Source organism: Perognathus longimembris, chromosome 4 (assembly GCF_023159225.1).
Source record: "Perognathus longimembris pacificus isolate PPM17 chromosome 4, ASM2315922v1, whole genome shotgun sequence".
NCBI lineage: Eukaryota > Metazoa > Chordata > Mammalia > Rodentia > Heteromyidae > Perognathus > Perognathus longimembris.
In genome coordinates this window covers 40,364,286-40,386,894 of record NC_063164.1, presented here as the reverse complement: position 1 = coordinate 40,386,894, position 22,609 = coordinate 40,364,286, and the positions used below count along the sequence as shown (strand labels likewise).

Genomic DNA, 22,609 nt, shown 5'->3' with positions numbered 1-22,609 from the left:
TGATTAAAAACAAATGTACTCATTACCTTACTTATGTAACTGTAAACCCCCTGCTCATCATCTTTTCAATAAAAATTAAATTTAAAAAAGGAATTTATTGTATATATCACAAAACTAAGAAATAAGGACAAGAGTGGGTCAAAGTGGGTGAGAATGTTGAAGGAGGACAGTCATCACAATGCATTGTATTCATAAATTGCTTTGTTATACCTCATCTCCCCTGTACAACTACATAAAGATAATTTGAAAATTAAAAATAAATAAAAATATGGGGCTGGGGATATAGCCTCGCGGCAAGAGTGCCTGCCTCGGATACACGAGGCCCTAGGTTCGATAACCCAGCACCACATATACAAAAAATGGCAAGAAGCGGCGCTGTGGCTCAAGTGGCAGAGTGCTAGCCTTGAGCGGGAAGAAGCCAGGGACAGTGCTCAGGCCCTGAGTCCAAGGCCCAGGACTGGCAAAAAGTAAAAAAATAAAATAAAAAATAAATAAATAAATAAAAATAAGTCAAAAAAAGAAGGCTTACTTGCTGGTGTGAAACTATGCTCATACAAAATACATTCATTTATTGAAGTTAATGAAAACATTTCTATCTTCTCATTCATAATTGTTTTTACATGTCATCTGTACATATTTTCTTAAGATTTAGAAATTAATGAAAGAATGTGAGAAAACCCAATCTAAATATGAACATTTAGTTTTACTAGGAGATATTTAAGGCAAAAGTTAAATATATACAAAAGCAGTTCCTTTCTTGTTTAAAAAAGGAATCTTATAACAACCTGCAAATATCATAATGAACATTCTTACATAATTCTGCTTTTCAAAGTAACAATAAGTGTGAACAAGCTCAAACATCATAATCCCATTGGGACTCACTGTGTATGTAAGTAGAAAGCTCTCTATTGCCAATTAGTAACTACAGTAATGTTATGCAATCCTAGAAAAAAAACATTTTGTCACTTTGAAGAACTTTGGCTTCTATTTTTAATGTGTTCCATTGAACTATTTGAGAAAGTAAAAAGAACACCATTTAATTGCTTCTGGTTGTGAATATCCCTTGGGTATTTAAAATGGAAACTTTAAAATAATTGTCATGTTGTTAAGTGTTGAGTATGCCAGTAATTTACAATTATTTGGTGTCTCACCAGGCAGATCATCTAGGATGAAATTAAAGAAAATGTAAGGAATGGTAGGTGAGACACACAAGTAATTTTGCATTTTAACTTAGTTAAGCGGTAAAAACCCACATTGCTGTGTTAAGTAGGCAGGCTGCAAGTCAAATTCCAAATTCATGAAAAGTAAAAATTATGTAATTTGCAAAGTAAGTCATTCTTGTTGCCAAGAGAAAATTTTGCTGGTACTGCGGGCTTAGAGCTGTAACCCCATTGTGACACCTGGTGGGGAGTATGGGAAAATACATACTGGCATTGTACTGTCAAAAACCTGTGGCTAAGGAGCAGAAGTGAAAATGTAGTATCCAAAAACCAGGCTTGAAAAACATGCATAATACCTCACCAGTTATATTCTATACTGTATTACCTACTGACATAATGATACTGTAGATTGGGCAAATAAAATAAGTTAATTTTGCCTGTTTCTGTTTTTCCTACCCATCAGAAGTTTCATCTGTGGTCCATATTCATGGTTTGAGTTATATTTCGATAGGATAATTCTTTAATAGCATCCAAAGCTTAAATATTACAAAAGTGTTACAAAAGCTCTCAGCTCATTTGTGAACATAAGGAACATAGGCCATTGAAGACTAACACATAATGGAAAGATTTTCCTAAATGATCCTTGTGTGGATCCTTATAAGTGTGGCAGGACCTGTGAATGTAGTAGGATGGGATATCATTTCCCTCCTTAAGGTTAAATTCTATGGTAAAAAGAATTTACAGATGTGGTATGGGAATGTGGCCTAGTGGCAAAGTGCTTGCCTAGCATGCATGAAGCCCTGGGTTCAAATCCTCAGTACCACATAAACAGAAATAGCCAGAAGTGGTGCTGTGGCTCAAGAGATAGAGTGCTAGCCTTGAACAAAAAGAAAACAGGGACAGTGCTCAGGCCCTGAGTCCAAGCCCCAGGACTGGCAAAATAAAAAACAAAATAAACAAACAAAAAAAGGAAAACAAAAATTTACAGATGTAATTAAGCTCTCTGATTAGTTGAATTTGATTTCATGAAGAAGAATAACCTGGATGGAACTGAGCTGAGACCCCAAGAAATAACATAAACTCTTCTGTTGGCCTAGATCAAGCAAACTACCATGTTTTAGAGAGAAAGAGAGAGAGAGCGCGCTATGTGACAAGGAATGGCAGACTGTCCCCAGAAACTGAGGACCTCAATCATTGAGCTATGAAACTAAAATTTGGCCAATAAGCACATTGCAGCTTTATTCAACAGCTTCTCTAATGCCTATGTGACCTTGAGCAGGGATTCAGGTTAGCTGTGCCTATACCTGAGGAAAGGTAATTTGTAATAATTTGCTATATGTCAAAAGAAAGCTAATATATAGTATGCATTTCAGCAAATTTTAACTTTCCCTTTCTATGTTATAATATCATTCATGTTCACTGGGTCTTTTGTCTTTGTTCATTAAAGATATATACATTCTAAGAAGTCAAAATCAGCAATGAAAACTGTAATATGGAGGTCAGATCTGGCCAGTGCCAACATGGGCTGTTGAGGGCTGTCAGATTAACTCCATCTCAAATTAGTTAAAGAGAGCAGAAGCCAACTCCAACTTCACTAAGCTCTCCCCTGCCCTATCCAGGGAAGTTCCCCTTCTCTGTGATAAGACTGTGTAAACTGCGTGACCACTTGAGTAGTGGAATGCTCAAGGTTAAACCTGTGCCCTCCCATAGAGCAGGCTTATCCGACTGCATCATGTGAGCCCCGCCAAATCTGTGCACTAAGTCTAACTAAAATGATAGGTTGGTTCAAACAGTTGCTATGATGCAGATTGCCACTCCATTGGCCACCTGCGTGTGACCTGGCATGCTCTGTAAGTGTTGTGACCTCATTGGCCACCTGTGTGTGGCAGGCTTGACTATGTAGTGCTTGCCTTTATAACCTGACCCTGAGTCCCGGGCACATGGTCCCAGCTCCTTCAAGTCTGGGCTGCAGTCCTGGCCTGCCAGTATACTTTTTACTTCCACAATAAATCCATCTTTTTACTTGAGACTGTCTTTGAGTGGTGGACTCTTGGAGGCACGGGGAATCCCCCCCTCGGACCCTATTACATTGTGGTCCCCTTCCTTAGGGGGACCCCATTACAAAAACCATTTATGATAGCTATACATTCATATCCTTTTATTGTAGAATGCACTTTATCCTAAGATCCGCAACATAAATAGATTAAGTTAAAGTTTAACATCAACTTATCAATATAGCTACTGTATTTAATAATGAGCTTCAACCCATAGCTTTTTTGTAGTTGTTCTTTTTAAAAATTGTTTCTTTTATTGTCAAGGTATTGTACAGAGAGGGGTTACAGTTACATACGAAAGATAGTGAGTACATCATGTCAAACTTTTTACCTCCTCCCTCATTTATCTCCTACCTTCCCTCCTCCCCAATTCCGCTCCCCCTCAGTTGTGCAGCTAGTTTATAACATATTGTTTTACAATTATTGCTGTTGCATTGTTTTGCCTTTTATCCTTTGTCTCACCATTTTGATGTTCCCCTTCCCTTCCCTATATCAGACAAATATATATACAACACTGAGGGTACCAAAATCAAATACAGTGACAATAGGAGCTAAACCATAGAGAAGATAAACAAAAGAATAAATAATTTCACACAGTATGGTAAGAATAATAACAACAATGATAATCTACTTATTTCCATAACTTGGAGTTCATTTCATTTAGTATCATCTTATGTGATCATATGTGCATAGCTATTGTGATCATCTGCTAGGACTATCCTAGACATATACTAATTATTAACAATGAGGGAAACCAAAGAGTCTACATTTCCTTGGGTCTGGCTCACTTCACTTAGTATGAATTTTTTTCCAAGTCTTTCCATTTCCTTATGAATGGGTCAATGTCATTCTTTCTGATAAAAAAAAATATGGAACCCTTCACATATTTGGGTATCATCCTTGCACAGAGTCCATGCTAATCTTCTCTTTATTGTTCCAATTTTAGTATATGTGCTGACAAAGCAAGCACCCCATAGATCTTTTAAATGTAAACAGTGCTGTACCTTTATTTTAAATTCTACCTTAAAATATTGACCTTAGATGCAAAAATAGCACTGAATTAGAAGTGAATACAATCCCTATTACACACACAAATATAAGTACACATCTATGTATATATTTATGTTTATGTGTATGTCAAGGGGATTGAACCTAGGGCCTCATGCACTATGACTCCCAGCTATAAGCTCAGCAGACTTTTGATGGTGAAGACATGGTGTTATGCCTAGATTTCGGGTCCCCAAAGACGACCAAGGAGCCAATTCCGATGCAAACGCACAGAGTCTTTATTGCAAGCTCAAGCCTGGACTCTCAACCATCACCAACGTAGCGGATCTGGATTGAGAGCCCTGACCCTCAGATAGGCAGGGTTTTTATTGTGATTACAACAGGGGCAGGGTATTTCCAACTTGGCAGATACTTGATTGGATGGCATTTAGCAAGCAAGTCTTGCCCTATTTCTATTAGCTATCTACCCTTTCAGTTATCTATTTTGGCTTTGATAACAGGAACTGGCCTCGATACCAGGAACTGACAACAGGTGTTCATGTAGCACTGATGCAGGGGGTTAATGCAGGGGATGGAGCAAGTCACAAATGGGTTAAGCAAGCCATTTACAGAAGCAGAATTTTGTAGTCAGACTGACCTAGCACCAAATTTATTTTAACAATTGCTACCATGTTTGCCCATTACCACTAAGCAAGCTTGAGTGGGCTAAGACAATCCAGTACTCAATCATAAGTAAACCAACCCAACAGTTACCATGGCATTTCTACTACTATTATGGTTATTTATTTATTTATTTATTTATGCCAGTCCTGAGGCTTGGACTCAGGGCCTGAGCACTGTCCCTGGCTTCTTTTTGCTCAAGGCTAGTACTCTGCCACTTGAGCCACAGTGCTACTTCTGGCCTTTTCTATATATGTGGTGCTGAGGAATCAAACCCAGGCCTTCATGTATACAAGGCAAGCACTTTTTCCCACTAGGCCATATTCCCAGCCCACTATTATGGTTATTTCTATAGTCTTATGACTATGATCATTTTTTTTTGCTGTCCATTACCATGTTTGCTACCCAGGTACACAGGAGTACAATGGCTCCCTATATTTTTAAATGTCAAACTACAAGAAACTAGTCTCATGGGTTGGGGTGCAGCCCTATAGCATGGAGTTATCACCAGGGTATAGAAGCTGTTATAATTTTAACACTAAAACTTATATTTAGTTACTCAGGTTCTCAGGTCAGCCCTTACAATGGGATATATTTGTGTGAGGAAAACAGGGCAAGAACATAGGTGAAATAAATCACTATTGCCTTGTAAAGTGAATCTTAGCCCTACAAATAAAACTGCTAATGAATTCATTTAGTATCAGAAATTTTTTAATCAGGTCTCCTGAATTTCCAAAGTTATGAAGTCTTGATCTGTTGTTCCTCAAGTTGAAGATTACTTCAAAGAATAATGGTATACAATGTGCTTTGCCAATGATTCTGAAAGTTGCTGCTCTATGTCTCTTCTAATGGACTTTTGATCAAATTCCTGATAATCTTGCTATGTTGTTGAGCCCTTATAGACTGTTCCTTTGGAAATTTCCCTTTACCAAAGTTTAACTTCTGTGCATTTATTCTCCTCTGTTGACTTCTGGTGTTATCTGTTGAGTTTTCCAGTGAAAGAATTTTATTCAGTGGTGCTGACTAGAAGAAAAAGTATGGTGATGTGGTTCAGCAATTTCATCATTTATCTATGTTGGTTTCCCCTGAGTCATTAGAAGAAGCTGTGATATTGTGGTGACCAAAATTCTCTCAAGTACACAGGATTAGATACACGCTTTATACAACAAGAAACAAAAACAAAACTCCTCATTTCTTCTTTTGACCACTTGTCCTGGGATTGCATTTGACTTACTCCTAGGTTCCTCTCATCTGCCTATAATTATAGCCAAGGGAATTGTGGTCTCTTATTATACCTCTCTGCTTGTGTTAGGCTAGTGGGAATGATTTTTCACAATACTTGCATTTTGGTTCTGATTTTTAAGGCCTCTTTTTCTTAATTTCCTATTATTAAGTCTATATTCAAACTACAGTAAGGCCTATATCATATTCTCTTACAACTTGTCAAAGGCATTTTTACTTGTTCCTGAACTCCATTTTGAACACTTGGCAGACTTGTATTTCAAGATTTAGAGTAATTGTTTCATGTTTATCTGCCATTAAACTGAGAAGAGCAATCACACCTTATTCACTTTGCATCCTTAATCTCTAGATGATAATAAAAATAAAAACAAACTGTACTATTTAACTTGCCTTTTTTAAAACCACACTGGGGTTTATCAAAACTTTTAAATAATGTTTACACTACCACCAAGAGTAAACTTCCTTCCCTTTCCAATAAGCTTGTTGTTGAGTAGCTGAACTATTGTATGTCTGGAGGTAAGTGGATAAGAGAGGAAGGAGAGGAAAGAAGAGTAGACATGTTTTCCTAAACACTCAGATAAGTGCTTAAGAAATGTAGAAGCTTCTGAAAATAGGAGCTTCATATGGGTAAATTTGATGTTGTAGATTGTTAAAGTAAAAGGAAGAATAGATAAAAATAACAATACAACTCCTGGGGCAGAAAGAAAGAAAACCATGCTTCTATTTTCTACACTGAAGGTCATGATTGTCCTTGAGGTGTTTTGAATAGCTTTACCTCTTACTGTTGATATTTATTTTGATAATTAAGTATAAGAAGTTTTCATAAGTGAATGTTTTGTGACTGCTATATTTATTTGAGTCATTATCTCTGTATGAGCTAAGATGTGCTCTGAGGCTATCTAAGCCAAGTTCTTTGGGCTTCAAGTCTATTTGTCAACAACTTAAGAAGCACTCATTTTAAACTAAAGTACACCCTGGGCCTCAAACACAATCTGGCCTCTGGATCATAAAACCAAATCAAATCCAAGGTTAACACTTATCTTGGAACCAAGCTCATTCTTAAAGATTGAACTATATTTTTGCCTTATTATGAAGAACAAAAGGACCTTGGGAGTGCTGTAGGAAGAGAGGCACCATAAATCATCCATTTATGTGTCTTGGAAATGTCAATTAATTCAGATCATTTTTATTTCCCATTTTCTTCCAAGTGTAATACAGTATCCGTTTGTACATAAAAATTATCTTTACTAATGATAGAAGGCCTGCCAAATATCAGTAATTGTGTATATTCAAAATATTGGGAAAAGAAGAGAAATGGAAATGAATTAGGTATATTGCACATGAAGTTATAGCAGATTTCTGTAAGATCAGAAACAAAATAAAATGTATTTGGGTATTGATGGCTCATGCCTGTAGTATTATCTACTTAGGATACTGATATTTGAGGATCTGTTGAAAGTCAACCCAAGCGAAAAACTCTATGAAACTCTTATCTCCATTTTTAGCTGGCTAAAAGCTAAAAATAAAAATGTGGCTCTGGGCGGGGAATATGGCCTAGTGGTAAAGAACTTACCTCGCATACATGAAGCCCTTGGTTCAATTCCTCAGCACCACATATATAGAAAAAGCCAGAAATGGTGCTGTGGCTCAAGTGGTAGAGTGCTAGCCTTGAGCAAAAAGAAGCCAGGGACAGTGCTCAGGTCCTGAGTTCAAGTCCCAGGACTGGCAAAAAAAATGTGACTCACCTGTTAAGAATGCCAGCTATGAGTGAAAAAGCCAAGAACATAAGGCCCAGAGTTCAGGCCCCGGAACCTGTACACAAATAAATAAGTAAATAAATAAATAAATAATAAAAGTTGTGTGAGTGCTTATTTCTTAGAACTAATCTGTTTTAAGTGTAATGGGGTCCCCCCAAGGGAGGGGACCACAATGTAATGGGGTCTGAAGGGGGGATCTCCCATCCCCCCAAGAGTCTACCACTCAGAGATAGTCTCAAGTAAAAAGATGGATTTATTGGGGAAGTAAAAAGTATACTGACCAGCCAGGGTCACAGCCCAGACTCAGGAGCTGGGACTGCAAAAAGCAAGCTGGCCTGCCAGGGCCGCAGCCCACACTTGCGGGAGCTGGGACCACGTGCCCCAGGCCATGCTCAGGGTCAAGCTGTAAAGGCAAATACCACATGGTCAAGCCTGCCAGACAGGTGGCCAATGAGGTTACAACACTTACAGAGCATGCCAGGTCACATACAGGTGGCCAAAGGAGTTACAGGCTGCCTCATAGCAACGGATCATTCCAGTTAGAATTGGCACACAGATTTGGCAGGGCTCACATGATGCAGGTGGATATGCCTATTCATGGGAGGTCACAGGTTTAACCTTGAATGTTTCTTGAACCTTCCACAACTCAGGTGGTCAACCAGTTTACACAACCTTATCATATTGAAGGGGAACTTCCCTGGATTCTGAGCAGACAGGGCACACTCCCAACCCTGAGGCTCAGGGGCAGGGGAGAATTTAGTGAAGATGGAGTCGGCTTCTGTACTCTTTAACTAATCTGAGATGGAGTCAATCTGACACCACTCAACAGCCAATGATGGCGCTGGCCAGATCTGACCGCCATATTGCATTTAGAAATTTTAATTTATAAAAATTACTAGAAACTAGTCAATATTTTATTCTTAAAATATTTATATCCTTCATATTTTATGATCACAAAAGCAGATATCTCCCTGCAATCTTGACATTTTAGTTCACATTATTGGTGCTGGAACTCAGGTCTTGCACTCACAGGGAAAGCATTTTACTACTTGGGCCTTGCCACCAATCTTGATAATTTTATTTTTTTTATTTCTTTATTGTCAGAGTGATGTACAGAGGGGTTACAGTTTCATACGTAGGGCAGTGCATACATTTCTTATCCAACTTGTTACCTCCTTTATTTTGCCCCACCTTCCACCCTCTCCATTTCCCTACCCCACTGGAATTGTGCAGTTGGTTTACACCACGTAGTTTTGTACGTATTGTTTTTGCCTTGCTTTGTCTTTTTATCCTTTGTCTCTCGATTTTGGTATTCCCTTTCCCTTCCCTAGTTCCAATACAGATATATACAATATCCAGGGTACCAAAATCAGTAACAGTGACAGCAGAGGTAAAACCACGGGAAAGAAAGACAAAAGAAAAAAGGGCACAATTTCACATGGTATGTTGAAAATAACAATAGTGATAACTACTTGTTTCTGTTGTAGGGAGTACAGCTGACGCCATCTTGATTAGGGAAACATGGTAGCAACCTGACCGCAAACTTCTGTAAATGGTTTGCTTAACTTGTTTGTTGTTTGCTCTACCCCTTGCATCAACCCCCTACATCAGTGCTATGCTTTTACCTATATAAACCCCAGTGTGAAGACTGTTAGGGGTCACAGTTTCAGCTCCTGAGTCTGCACTGTGTCCCTGGCCGGTCAGCTGGATTTTTACTTCCCCAATAAATCCATATTTGCTTGAGACTGTCTCTGCATGGTGGATTCTGGAGAGACCTGGGTTTGAGTCCCACTTGGGATACCTCCCCCGGACCCCGTAGCAGTTTCCATAATTCAGAGTTCATTTCATTTAGTCATCTTATGTATTCATATGTGAATAGCTATTGAGCTATTGTGATCTGCTAGGATAACCCTAGACGTGTACTAATTCTTCCCGATGAGGGAAACCATAGACAATTTTAAGAATAAAAGGTTACAGAGGAAAAATAACCATTTTTCTTGTCACTATTCTCTAAAGAAGGATGTGCATTGGTTGTATATAAATGCTGTGCTATTTTACATAAAAGACAACTTCTGCAGATTTTGGTATTCAAGCCGGTTCTTAAAGACAGTCCTCATGGATACCAAGAAACAAGTTGTTTGTTTTCAGCTATGAACAGTAGACAAGAAATGTCAAATTCTTTTATTTCTTGTAAACCAAATTAATTCCAACTCTAAATTCCCATCACAGGCACCAGCAGGAAATTCCTCTTAGGTCCTTGAGATGTCAGGCATCCTCCTCATCTTTGACATGATTTCCTTTGATAGCTTATCAAAAGTCACTTGGTCCCATAAGGAAGACAATTCTGCTTGTTCCAGGCCACACCTAAACACAAGAATTTTGGTCCAAAGGTGGGAGTCTCACTGCCCTGGGACTGTCTCTCTAGAGAAACACAGAACAAATTCACTCAAATGGCTCGTCAATTCTAAGGGTAGTGCCTGGAAGCAAGTTATTGGATGATAGTTTGGGCAGTTCATGAACCTCTCTCAGTCTTGGAGAAATTCTCTTCCCTCACTCATTCCCATTGAAGGAATTCAGTTCTTGTCTACCTGGAATATTGTTCAAAATTTTAAATCCTTCTAATTTTATGCAAATTTCTCTTAGGAAAAAAAACAAATGTCATACTTTCTGATAGTACTACACAAAAGAAAATAAATTAAGTGTAAACCTCAAAGTGTCAAAAAAATCATACTCTGGCTACACATGTGGTTCAAGTGGTAGAGCAACAGCCAAATGAGTAAGGCAAGGGAGCAAGACCCTGAGTTTAAGTTCTAGTACAGAGAGGGAGGAGAAAAATCAAAGTTGTGTTGGTAAATGTTATACAGTAGGCAGCAGAGGGAGAAAGAAGCCAATTTGTATAATTTGTTGATTTCCATCTGGGAAATTTTCCATTGTATATCATTTCAAGCTCACCAAATAACATCACTGAACATACTGTTGGAAAGAGATGTTCCAAAGCCTGTAATTATCCAGTATTGCTACTATGTGAATACAATAGTCACAATCTCACAAGCATAGATAATACTGAATATTTACTATTTTTGTACAATACATGTTATTGCATTAAAACTTGAATAATTTTTTTTACAGCACTAGGGCTTGAACTCATGGACTTACATTTGCTACATAGGCATTCAACCCTTGAGCCACAGCAGAAGCATCTTTCTCTTTGTTTTATTTTTCTGTCCAGAGCCAGACTTGGACTGCATTCCTACTCATATCCAGGCCTGCTAAGATTGTAGATATGTATTACTGTGCCCAGATTATTTGCTAAGAATGGATCTTGCTAATTTTTCCCCAGGCTGATTGAATCTCTGTCTCCCAAGTAACAGAAATTACAGATGTGTGCCACCATGCCTGGCCCACAATTTAGTTTTTAATAATAGTACGTTTAATAACTGGCACACAAAATTTCTGCAAGTTTGACAGTCTACATTTTGAACCAATACTAATGGGATGAATGTGCAAGTCTAGTTGCTGGCTGTACTGCATCACTCTCCTACAGTGTGTTCAAGGACTCAAGGCCCAACTCAGGTGGGTATCATTTTAATATAGTCAGAATGTTTGTGTTTTTCCGAACTTTGGGAAAGTGTTTAAGTCAGGAGAGCTTTATGATCATGAACAGGGTATAAAAGAGACTTCAGAAATCTATATTTGTTAATATCACCATCTAGGCAGTAGAAAAGCATTTAATTGTCATGAAGCTATGGGTGACAAGCACAAATTTTTCTTTTGGGGGGGAGGCCATTCCTGGGGCTTGGACTCAGGCCTGAGCACTGTTTCTGGCTTCTTTTTGCTCAAGGCTTGCACTCTATCACTTGAGCTACAGCTCCACTTCTGAATTTTTCTACATATGTGGTGCTGAGGAATTGAACTCAGGGCTTCATGTATGCAAAGTAAGTACTCTGCCAGTAGGCCATATTCCCTGCCCAGAGCCACATTTTTATTTTTGGCTTTTAGTCAAAAATGGAGATAAAAGTTTCATTAAGTTTTTCACTTGAGTTGACTTTCAACGGATCCTCAAATCTCAGTATCCTATGTAGATAGGACTATAGGCATGAGCCACCAATACCCAAATACACCCCCTCATTTGAGCCTTTCGATAAGATCTTGGCACTGGCAATTCCTTGAAGCCACCAGAAGCTCCAGAAAACCAAGCCCAGGTCTCTAACAGAAATGACTTATAAGATGATAAACATTTATTATCTCAAGTCACTTGTTAATTCATTGCATTGCCATTGGGAACTAATACAAAAGGAGAAGTTGCTCAACCTTCAATTATTCATTCAATGAATATTATCAAGTGTCTTCATGCCAGTCAGTCTAACAAGGGAGAAGCAGATGGGATAAGGTCTTAAGCCCCCTCAAGTCAGAAGAAATCAGATAAGGAAGATATATAGGCAAATGGAAGTCTGTATTATATATAATGGAGAGATAAGCAAATACATTGTGGATCTTTAAAAACAGAACTGAATCTAGGAGGATTTTACTGAGTGTCACTTGTGCTAGATCATAAAATCTGAGCACATTAAAACCTGGCAGGTGGAAGTGATTTAGTTAGTGCTGCCACTTCCATGAATAAAACCAAAGATTCTGCATATCATTATATAACTTCCAACATGGAGCTACTTGGTAAAACCATAAGAAAAAATAAGATCTCTTCAGGGGAAAAAAGAATATGAAGAAACCATACTCAAGACTAGGAAAACTATGAGAAGATAAGTGTTTGGTTGATATGATAAATAAATATGGAATCATAATGTGTTTATCAGAAATAAGTTTAGGAAAAAATCAGATAATTGGAAAAAGGTTGTGAAAGAGGATAATAATGCTGGAATTGTTTAAATGATGTAAAAAAGACATTTGATCATCTGATTAAGAATGAAAAATCTTGACTAGTATATTTGTACACACCTGTAATCATAACATTTCGGAGTAGAAGCTGGAGTATTGCTGTTTTAAGTCCAGCCTGGAAAATACAGTTAGTTTGAGACCAGCCCAGATTTCCAAAAAGGAAGGAATAAAGAAACAGAGGGAGGCAGGGAGAGAAGAAGGGCGGCAGGAGTGAAAGGAGGGATATGGAGGAAAGATCTCCCTCAATCTGTTTGCTAAACAGTAAATCACAGTCTCTACATGGTGATTTTTTCACTATTTAATATCTAAAATGAAAAAAACAGGCTACTAAGTGAATATGGCATATGAAATGGCTTTCATAAAAGTAAGCTTCGGGAAAAGACAAATATATAATTTGCTAAATTAATTTGAAATTATAAAAAGAAAAATTGACTACTAAGTCACTAAAAACTCACTAAGGTAATAAAAGCATACTAAAGCATACTATCAAGGAAACCTTTAATACTTGTGATTGAAGTAAAAACCAAATACCAGTAAAATCTCCACTGCTGAATAACTTAAGATTGGTCCTGCCTGGACATGTCTAATAGGTGACTGCACAACAAATGCAAACTTCATTTTTTTCATTTCAATAGTAGGCATAATCTTAACTCTACCTTCAAAAGCAGATATCAGCTAAGGTTATATTAGGTAAGATAAGCAATGACAGCTGAGACACTGTATAATTCTTATACCTATCCAAGAGAGCAGTTCCAACATGATCACTGAAACTCTCATTTGGATTACAGCAATTTCAAAACTTGCTTTCAATTTAACTGAAAGAAAAATGCATGTGCCAATTTTCAGGCCTGATCTATGGCAGTAGAACATAAATAACAAATTGTATTTTCACACATTAGAAAAACATTCATGATTTTCTAAATCATGAGTTTGGCTTATTCCATTGGAGGACCTGTCTCATTTCAGTAAGAAATCCATAACTTAATTGAAGACATAAGATTTTCTCACTTTACCTTCTGTGGCACCATGTTTTGCACTGCAGCCTTTCACACCATGGGGTGTTACCTCTGCCTCGCAGTATGAAAACAACATTTAATGAGGATACCATTTGCTGTGTGTAGGTATAGGTCTTATTTACCCTTGACATGTGAATTAATATGTCCAAACTCTCTGTCCAATTTACTTGTAAATTTATTTTAAAAAGCTTCAATAAAACCTTGCAGGGAAATCAAATAATAAACTAATTTAGTAGGCCATTTATCTTCTGTAATAAATAGGAGTCAGGAAGTTACATAGACAATTGGGCTGTAACACTCAGAGCATTCAACAGGGAAACAACCTGCCATTTCCTCCCCTACCCTGTGTGCCTCTGTGAAGCATTGACTACTTTCTTTCTCTAATGGAAATTAGGCAGCATATTCTCTAAAAGGAAAATCTCTCTCCCAAAGAACACATACAAATATAATTAAGTACACTGAAACAATAATTGTCTATCAGTACTCAGTACTATATGATTAAGAAAACAAAACGGGTTGATGTGAATAAAGGCAGATCCATGAGGGAAAGACTGATCTGAAATGGGTGCAGAATGCTTTCTAATGAGGCTCTAAATGGTTTGCCTATCCATTCAGTTACTTTATTTTTTTTTTTTTTTTTTTTTTTTTTTTGGCCAGTCCTGGGCCTTGGACTCAGGGCCTGAGCACTGTCCCTGGCTTCTTCCCGCTCAAGGCTAGCACTCTGCCACTTGAGCCACAGCGCCGCTTCTGGCCGTTTTCTGTATATGTGGTGCTGGGGTAATCGAACCTAGGGCCTCATGTATCCGAGGCAGGCACTCTTGCCACTAGGCTATATCCCCAGCCCCAGTTACTTTATTTTTAGAAAATTGCCATTTAAAAGAGGCTGAGCACAGTGGCTTGGAACCATAGTCACTACTCAGGAGGTGAATTTTGGAGGACAGAAATTGGAGACCAGCCCATGTAAAAAGTTAGCAAGACTCCCCATCAACAAATAATGCTGGGTGGTAATACATACCTGCAATCCCAGTTACACAAGAAACATAGGTAGGAGAATTTCAGTCTAGACCAGGCGACGTGCAAAACCTAACACTGCATGTGAAAAAATAATAACTAAAGCAAAAGTCCTGGGGACATGACTCAAGTGCTAAAATGTCTGCTTAGCAAGAGTAAGGCCCTTTGTTCAAATGCCAGTACTTCCAAAAGAGAAAGAAAAAGTTCATCTATGCTTCCCTCTCCTTCCAAATACTTATATTTGTGTCCATTCATACTCCATTTCTCTTTATCTCATAGTGACTCCGATTTGTTTCTGCTTTGCAGAATAAAGGACCCCTCTTTGTGTTGTCTGTCAAATCCTCACTTCAATAACTCTCTTTACATCAACAAGCTGGTTTTTCACCTCTCTAAATATATTCAATTTTCTCTATCTTCCTGACCATATCTTTCCTTATTTCAGTCATTCCCTCAATCTATTTATGGTTACAAAAATCCTTGAGTGTTACTGGTTCTTTCTCTTTTTAATTTTTTAAATTTTGATTGAAAAGGTGATTACAGAGAGGTTATACTTACATAAGTCAGGTAATGAGGACATTTCTTTTTGAACAATGTCACCCCTCCCTCATTCTCTCCCAGTTTTTCCCTTCCTGACTCCCCTCCCTCTAAAGTTGTGTAGATCATTTCCTACATAGTGTCTAGTGGGTGTCAGTGCTGAATTGATTCACCCTTTCTCTTGACTATTCTACCACTGTAAGTGTCCATTGCTTCCAACTTGAATCAAATTGATCTTACTGTGCCAAGGGGTTTTTGCCTATTTTGCATTCCTCCCCAAACTCTTCTCTCTTCTTTTGTCTTTAACATAACTCCTTATATTTCTTCTAATTCTTTGTCCTTTGTTCCTTAACAGCTTTATATTAGGTATGCATTACTCTTTAACAAATCACCTTAAGGCGTAGAGAATTGAAACAGCAACTATTCATTATCTCTAAGTTTCTGTTGTGAATTTCAAGAGCATCAGGGTGATCTGGCTCAGGTTCATGAGGTTGCAGTGAGGTATTGTTTGGGTTTAGTCATCGGAATGGGAATGGGAATGGGAATGGGAATACAGGATCCATTTCCACATTGGCTCACACTCATACTGTTGCCAGAAAGATGCTTTTAGTTCCTTCTAGCTATGCTTTTTTAAATTGGCATATATTCTTTGTAAAAAAGGGAGGTTTCAGTTTGATATTTGCATGCGTGCATACAATGTCCACTGATCAAATTCACCCCCCTCTGGGCTTCATCTATCTTCATAATATGAAAGGGCCTATATCTAAAATATACTTCACACTCAAAAAATGAACCCTCCCAAAGAAATAAACCCTTAAAGAAACAACAATCCCATTAATAAATGGTCTAAAGACAAAGAGAGGCTTCTCAAAACAAGTAATAATAGCCAGTAGACACATGAGGAAATGTTCACCATCTCTGGACATAAAAGAAGTGTGCATCAAAAGAACACTGAGATTCCAACTTACCCTAGCTAGAATGGCCATTATCAAGAAAACTAACAATAACAGATACTGGTAGGGATGTAGCGAACTCTATTACACTGTTGGTTGGAATGTAAATTTGTTCAACCACTCTGGAAAGCCATTCCTTCAAAGACTAAACATTGCTTCCCTATCATCCAGAAATTCCATTCCTGGGCATTTATCCAGTAGACTACAAACAAGGCCACACTAAAGGTACCAGCACAACCATGTTCATTGCAGCATTGTTTAACATAGCCAAGATATGGAATCAACCCAAATGCCCCTTACTAGATGAATGGATCAAAAAATATGGTATATATACAATGGAATTCTACTCATCCATCAGAAAGAATGATATTATACAAGTCATTAAGAAATAGAAAGACTGGCTACTCACTCCAGAGCTGAGTTAGCATGGGCTGGTCATTTTGCTCAATAAATGAACCTTGGTTTGAGACCAAAAAAAAGACAAACAAACAAACCAAAAAAAAAAAAAAAACAAGAAATAGAAAGACTAAGAAAAAAGGATATTAAGCAAAGTAAGCCAGACCCAAAGAAATATAGGTTGCATAGTTTCCTTCATTTGTGGCAAGTAGAATGTGCTTATAAATATACAAGTAAACACTGGATGTTTTTTTTAAAAATACTGGAATAAAATGAATTATACAGGTCTCTAGGCATTCACACAATATGAGAACAAAAGAGGATATTCTTAAGTGAGGATCACAAAGGCACAATAATTAGGTGCATACAATCATATAAAATAATATTTATTGAAATGAACTACAGGAAATGGAAACAATAGGCTTTTTATTTTTTCTTTTTGGTTTTTCTTTTTGTCTTGCTTGTTTGTATATCTACCTTTGGGAGGGTAGGGGGGGCAGAGAAATGGAGGGACAAAGGATAAACAAATGAACCAATAGTACTCATAGATACTATGTTGAAAATGAATTATACAACTTGTAGGTGGAGACGGATGGTAAAAACTGGGAAAGAGGGAAGGGATGGCACTGTTCAAAAAGTATGTACTCAATACTTGATTTAAGTAACTGTATATATGTACATAAATAAATAAATACAAATAAACTACTTGGATCATACTCATCTTTATTGACCTCCTCTATTAGTCCTCCCACTGGTACCACTACAACCCCAAGATATTTTACTTTTAAAAATGTCTGTGGGGCTGGGAATTTGGCTTAGCAGTAGAGGGCTTGTCTAGCATGCATGAAGCCCTAGGTTCAACAAAAGGAAGCAGGGCTGGGGATATGGCCTAGTGGCAAGAGTGCCTGCCTCGGATACATGAGGCCCTGGGTTCGATTCCCCAGCACCACATATACAGAAAACGGCCAGAAGTGACGCTGTGGCTTAAGTGGCAGAGTGCTAGCCTTGAGCGGGAAGAAGCCAGGGACAGTGCTCAGGCCCTGAGTTCAAGGCCCAGGACTGGCAAAAAAAAAAAAAAAGGAAGCCACAGAGAGTGCTCAGGCCATGAGTCCAAGCCCCAGGACTGGCAAAAAAAAAAAAGATATCTGAGTTTCTCACTAGCAATTAGCAAGCAATTTTAATTGATCATCATATGGGTCTCCTTGTAGGCTGCCTAAGTGTCTTCAAAACATAGCAGATAGGGAAGTACAGTACATTCCATGCCCTTCTTCCAAGCAGAAGTCTTGATTTGAATTCATTTGTTGGAAGTAAACCACCAACCCAATGTTCAAGTATGAGGGAATTTATATACCACCGCTTGAAGAGAATAAATTAATTTAGGATCATATTTTACAGTACCACAGACTTCCACTTCCTCTCTCACATGTTACTGTTAACTTATGGGTGATCATGGGATCTCTTATCTTGCTTTATTCACTCTCCCAGGATGATCTCACCTATTCTGTGTTTTTAATTGCAACAATACTGCAGATGAATCTAAAATCATTATTTTTAGCCTCTCACCTGCTTACCCTATATCTCTACCTAGAAAGAGCATGCTGTATATCCTGTTCCAAACTAAATTCTTATTTTCCATTCCCCTTGCTATTACCCAAGCATAAAAATCAGCCACAATCCCTACATGCTATTCTCATTCCTCAAGTCCTTTGATACAGATTTATCCAGAGTATTTACAACTCAGTAACCCTCCATTTTTAATTTATCTCTATCATTATTAATATATACAGGCTTTCATCATTCCTCTCCAAGTTGACTGCAGAAGCATAATTGATTTCACTATGCCTAGCCACTCTTGCTCCTAATTTATCTTTTGTCAGATTTATCTTGGCTAAAATACAGATCCGAGATAATATATCTCTATAAAAACTTTGAATGGCTCAGTAATAACTTTACTTTAAAGCCCAAGTTCTTAAAAAATTTATGTAAGGCTCTTTTAAAAGTCTACTCCTAATATATGTTCTGCTTCATCTTTTGTCACTGTCTCAACGTTTCTTTACCACCTCATCATCATCGCCTGAAATGTCATGTACTTTCATACATTTATATATCTGCAAATGTGATTTCCTCTGCGCGGAGTACCCACAATTCTCTGCTCTCATTAGTAAACTCCTATTTCCACAATTCAAATGTCACCTCTTCTGAGAAGCTCTAACTTTCCTACATAATAAGTAATTTCCTGGGCTGGGGATATAGCCTAGTGGCAAGAGTGCCTGCCTCGGATACACGAGGCCCTAGGTTCGATTCCCCAGCACCACATATACAGAAAATGGCCAGAAGTGGCGCTGTGGCTCAAGTGGCAGAGTGGTAGCCTTGAGCAGGAAGAAGCCAGGGACAGTGCTCAGGCCCTGAGTCCAAGGCCCAGGACTGGCAAAAAAAAAAAAAGAAGTAATTTCCTTTAGTTTGGTTTCATAGCATCTTGCATATACTGTGAAATATGTGTAAATATATTTGTTTTTTGAGTTCTAAACTTTATTTATATTAGCATACGTTCACTAAACAAGGTGGGGGTTTTCATTGTGACATTTCTAGTTATAGTTCTTAGATGGAAGGTAGTGTTTTTTCCTAGATCCTATTAAAAAAAAAAAAAAACCAAACACCTCTAACACATGAGAGAGGAGTACTTTGTGTGTGGAGATGAGGAATAGGAAACACTGGCCTAAAATGAGTAGTATCAATTGAAATAATGTAAGATAAAAACCAGAGCCTGTGGTTGAGCAAAGTGCAGAAGAATTATTTGTACTGAATCCAAAGGAACATAGGAAACCAACAGAAAGCAATTGCACTAGGGAAATGACATGATGGGAATCATGAAAATGGTTTTAGCTTCACTGAAGCAAAAAAATATTTGGAAATTGTACATCATGATTTCTTGACAAATGCCATAGTAGCTATTATCATAATGGGACCAAGAAATATTTGAAATAGAAACAGATAAGTCACTCACTTGGGAAAATCTGATCTCTATGTAGGTTGAAGTAAAAGTTTATAGCATCAAAATTGAAACTGACAAGTTAAAAGAGATTTTACTTGCTCTATGGGAACACTGCCAAGTCTTTTCTAATAGATTGTTTTGGAGGAAAAAGTGTCCTAAAGGAGATGACATGTCAGAAGTATTTTTGAAGCACTCACTACTTAAACCAAAAGACTTTCTAATACGTACCACATCCATTCACAAAATTGATTTTTTATGTGGCCAGTTAAATCAGCCTTTCTTAATATAGTAACTTAATTTAGATAAACTAACAAGTCTTCCCTCTGCAAACCATAACAGCAACCACTACAGGACATGATTTTGTGTCAGTCTTTGTGAGACTGCCAGGCCTGTCATAAAAAATGACTACAGGTCTTGTGGCTTAAACAATACAAATTATTTTTCTCATAGTTGTAGAGGATATAGGCTCAAGATGAAGGTATCTGCAGGTTTAATTTCTTATGAGGCTTCTCTCAACAGCTCGTAAATCACCACCTTCTGTCCGTCTGCAGGGAGGGTTCTTTCTCTGCATATAAATTCCCAGTGACACTGTGTGTCCACATATGCTTTTCTATACACCACCATTTACACAAAATTAGTCCTTCCCTATTTTTACTTAATTGCCTATTGGGAAGCTTTATCTCTAAATATAGTCACATTCTGAGATAATAAATGCCATAACTTCAACATATGAATCTGGAAGATGACATAATTTAGACTATATAACAGATTTCTAACTTGCAAACAACTACAATCAAAATCAAATCTAATTCACAAAGAATCATAATCCACAGTAAATGTTGCTTACAGAATCTATAAAAAGCCTAGGAAACCAGGTTTAGTAAACAAACAAAGCCATATATATAATAGTAAAAAAAAAAGTAGAAACCAAGGTTTGGTATGAATCCTATTACTGGCTAATGATTTGAAATGTATGTATTCGTCCAGTGCTTTGACAAACTAACTCCTAAATTCTATTTGAGTCCTTCTCTCATTATTTTGAAATTAAAAACCATAGGTAGAATAGAGGGAAAGCTTCAGGCAGAATCCCTTCTCAATCTTAATTATATACCTAGCATTATGAAGAGGAAGAGGAAGAAATTTCCATGTTTATGCTCAAAATGGAAATGTGAACATAACAGATAATTCCCATACACACACAAAACACCAAAATACACATATATACACAAACACACCAAGGAAGGGAGGTGTTAACATTTAAGTTACTGGGTAGCAAACAATAATTTCTATTTCAGCACCAAATTTTCTGCTTAGTAACTTAATTCCAAAATATATGTTCTCAGATATTCTAGTAGATATAAAGTTATCAGAATAGCTATAGATAAGGTAGTAAATTCACAGCTTATTTAACAAAATTAAGCAGATCAGGTGTGGCACTATTTGCCTTTGAGTTCTTTTAGAATGAGGATTTACTCTCTCCCCACTGTTCATGTTTTTCACTCATCTTAACACTCAAGTTTATGGCCTTGCTTTCTTCAATATCTGAATTTGTAACCATTGCACTTTGTCTACAGTGTATATTGATGAATTAAGTTTTGATTAAAAACTCAATGAAGGGCTGGGAATATGGCCTAGTGGCAAGACTGCTTGCCTCATATACACAAACCCTGGGTTCGATTCCCCAGCACCACATATATAGAAAACAGCCAGACGTGGCACTGTGGCTCAAGTGACAGAATGCTAGCCTGGAGCAAAAAGAAGCCATGGACATTGCTCAGACCCTGAGTCCAAGGCTCAGGACTGGCAAAAAAAAAAAAAAAAAAAAAGTCAAAAAAAATAGAGTATAAAATTCCCAATTCTGCTTCCCTTTTTTACTGAAGACCACAAAAAAATGATTTCCTTATTTCAAAAAAACGATGAATTCCATAGCAAGACTTTATTGTTTTTAGTGTAGGAAAGAAATACATAAAGATGAGAATGGTGACATATTCCTGTAATGCCAGTGCTTAGGAAGATTATGACTTTGAGAGAGTCTGGGCTACATCGAGAATTTGTGTGGGTAAAGGGAGAAAATAAATATAAGAAAAGGGCTAATAATCAACTCACAGTATTTAGAAATGTATGCTTTCTCCTTGAGTCAAGGAAACATCTTTTTCTCACTATCCAGATTACAATCTCATTGAAGGAAATAAAAGTAAAGCTCAAAAGGAGCCAATGGAAGCAGAAATCTATGATTCATGAGTCACCATTATAATCTGAGGTTCTAGATTCTTGTAATTTCTTAATTATTATAGTTCATTCATTTCACAATGATTACCAATAATATTCTTCAAAAACTAAAGGTTAACATCTGGTGCCGGTGTCTCATGCCTGTAATCCTAGCTAGTCAGGAGGCTGAGGTTTGAGAATCACAGTTTGAAGCCAGCATAGGCAGAAACCATTTTTTTGAGATTAGGGAAAGTGGTGTGGTTCCAGTGGTAGAGTGCCAGCCTCCTATGAAAAAGCAAAGAAACAACAGCATAAGACTCTCAGTTCAAGCTCCAGTACTGGCATAAAAATAAAAAACTAAAGACTTAAAAGTGTACTGTTAGAGACAAGAGAAAGAGAGTGTTAAAGCAATTACATACTACGTCCACAAGAAATCTTAAAGGGGAGGATTTACAAAGAAACAAACATTACAATTGTGCTATGTGGTAGATATAAAATGCTCCACAGAGGCCCCATGTGTTAAAGCCTTCCGTGTGGAGGCCTGAAGCCTACAAGTGGTGGTGGAACCTGCAAAAGGTGAGGCCTAGTGGAGGGATGTCAGGTAATGGAGGAAAGAGGTTGAAAGAGATATTAGGGTACGTTTTACTCCCCACTTCCATGAAGTGAACAGGCCTACTCCACAATGCACTCCCATCAGTGACAGTACTGTGCCATCATAGGCACAA

The 22,609-nt window shown here is 37.6% G+C and overlaps 1 non-coding gene across 1 annotated transcript; it reads right to left on the bottom strand.

Annotated features, from left to right (window-relative positions):
* Positions 1-4,077: 4,077 nt before the first annotated feature.
* On the bottom strand, positions 4,078-4,184 carry LOC125350997. Its single transcript, XR_007210895.1, has one exon. It is a non-coding gene; the product is annotated as a U6 spliceosomal RNA (small nuclear RNA).
* Between the last annotated feature and the right edge of the window lie 18,425 nt (positions 4,185-22,609).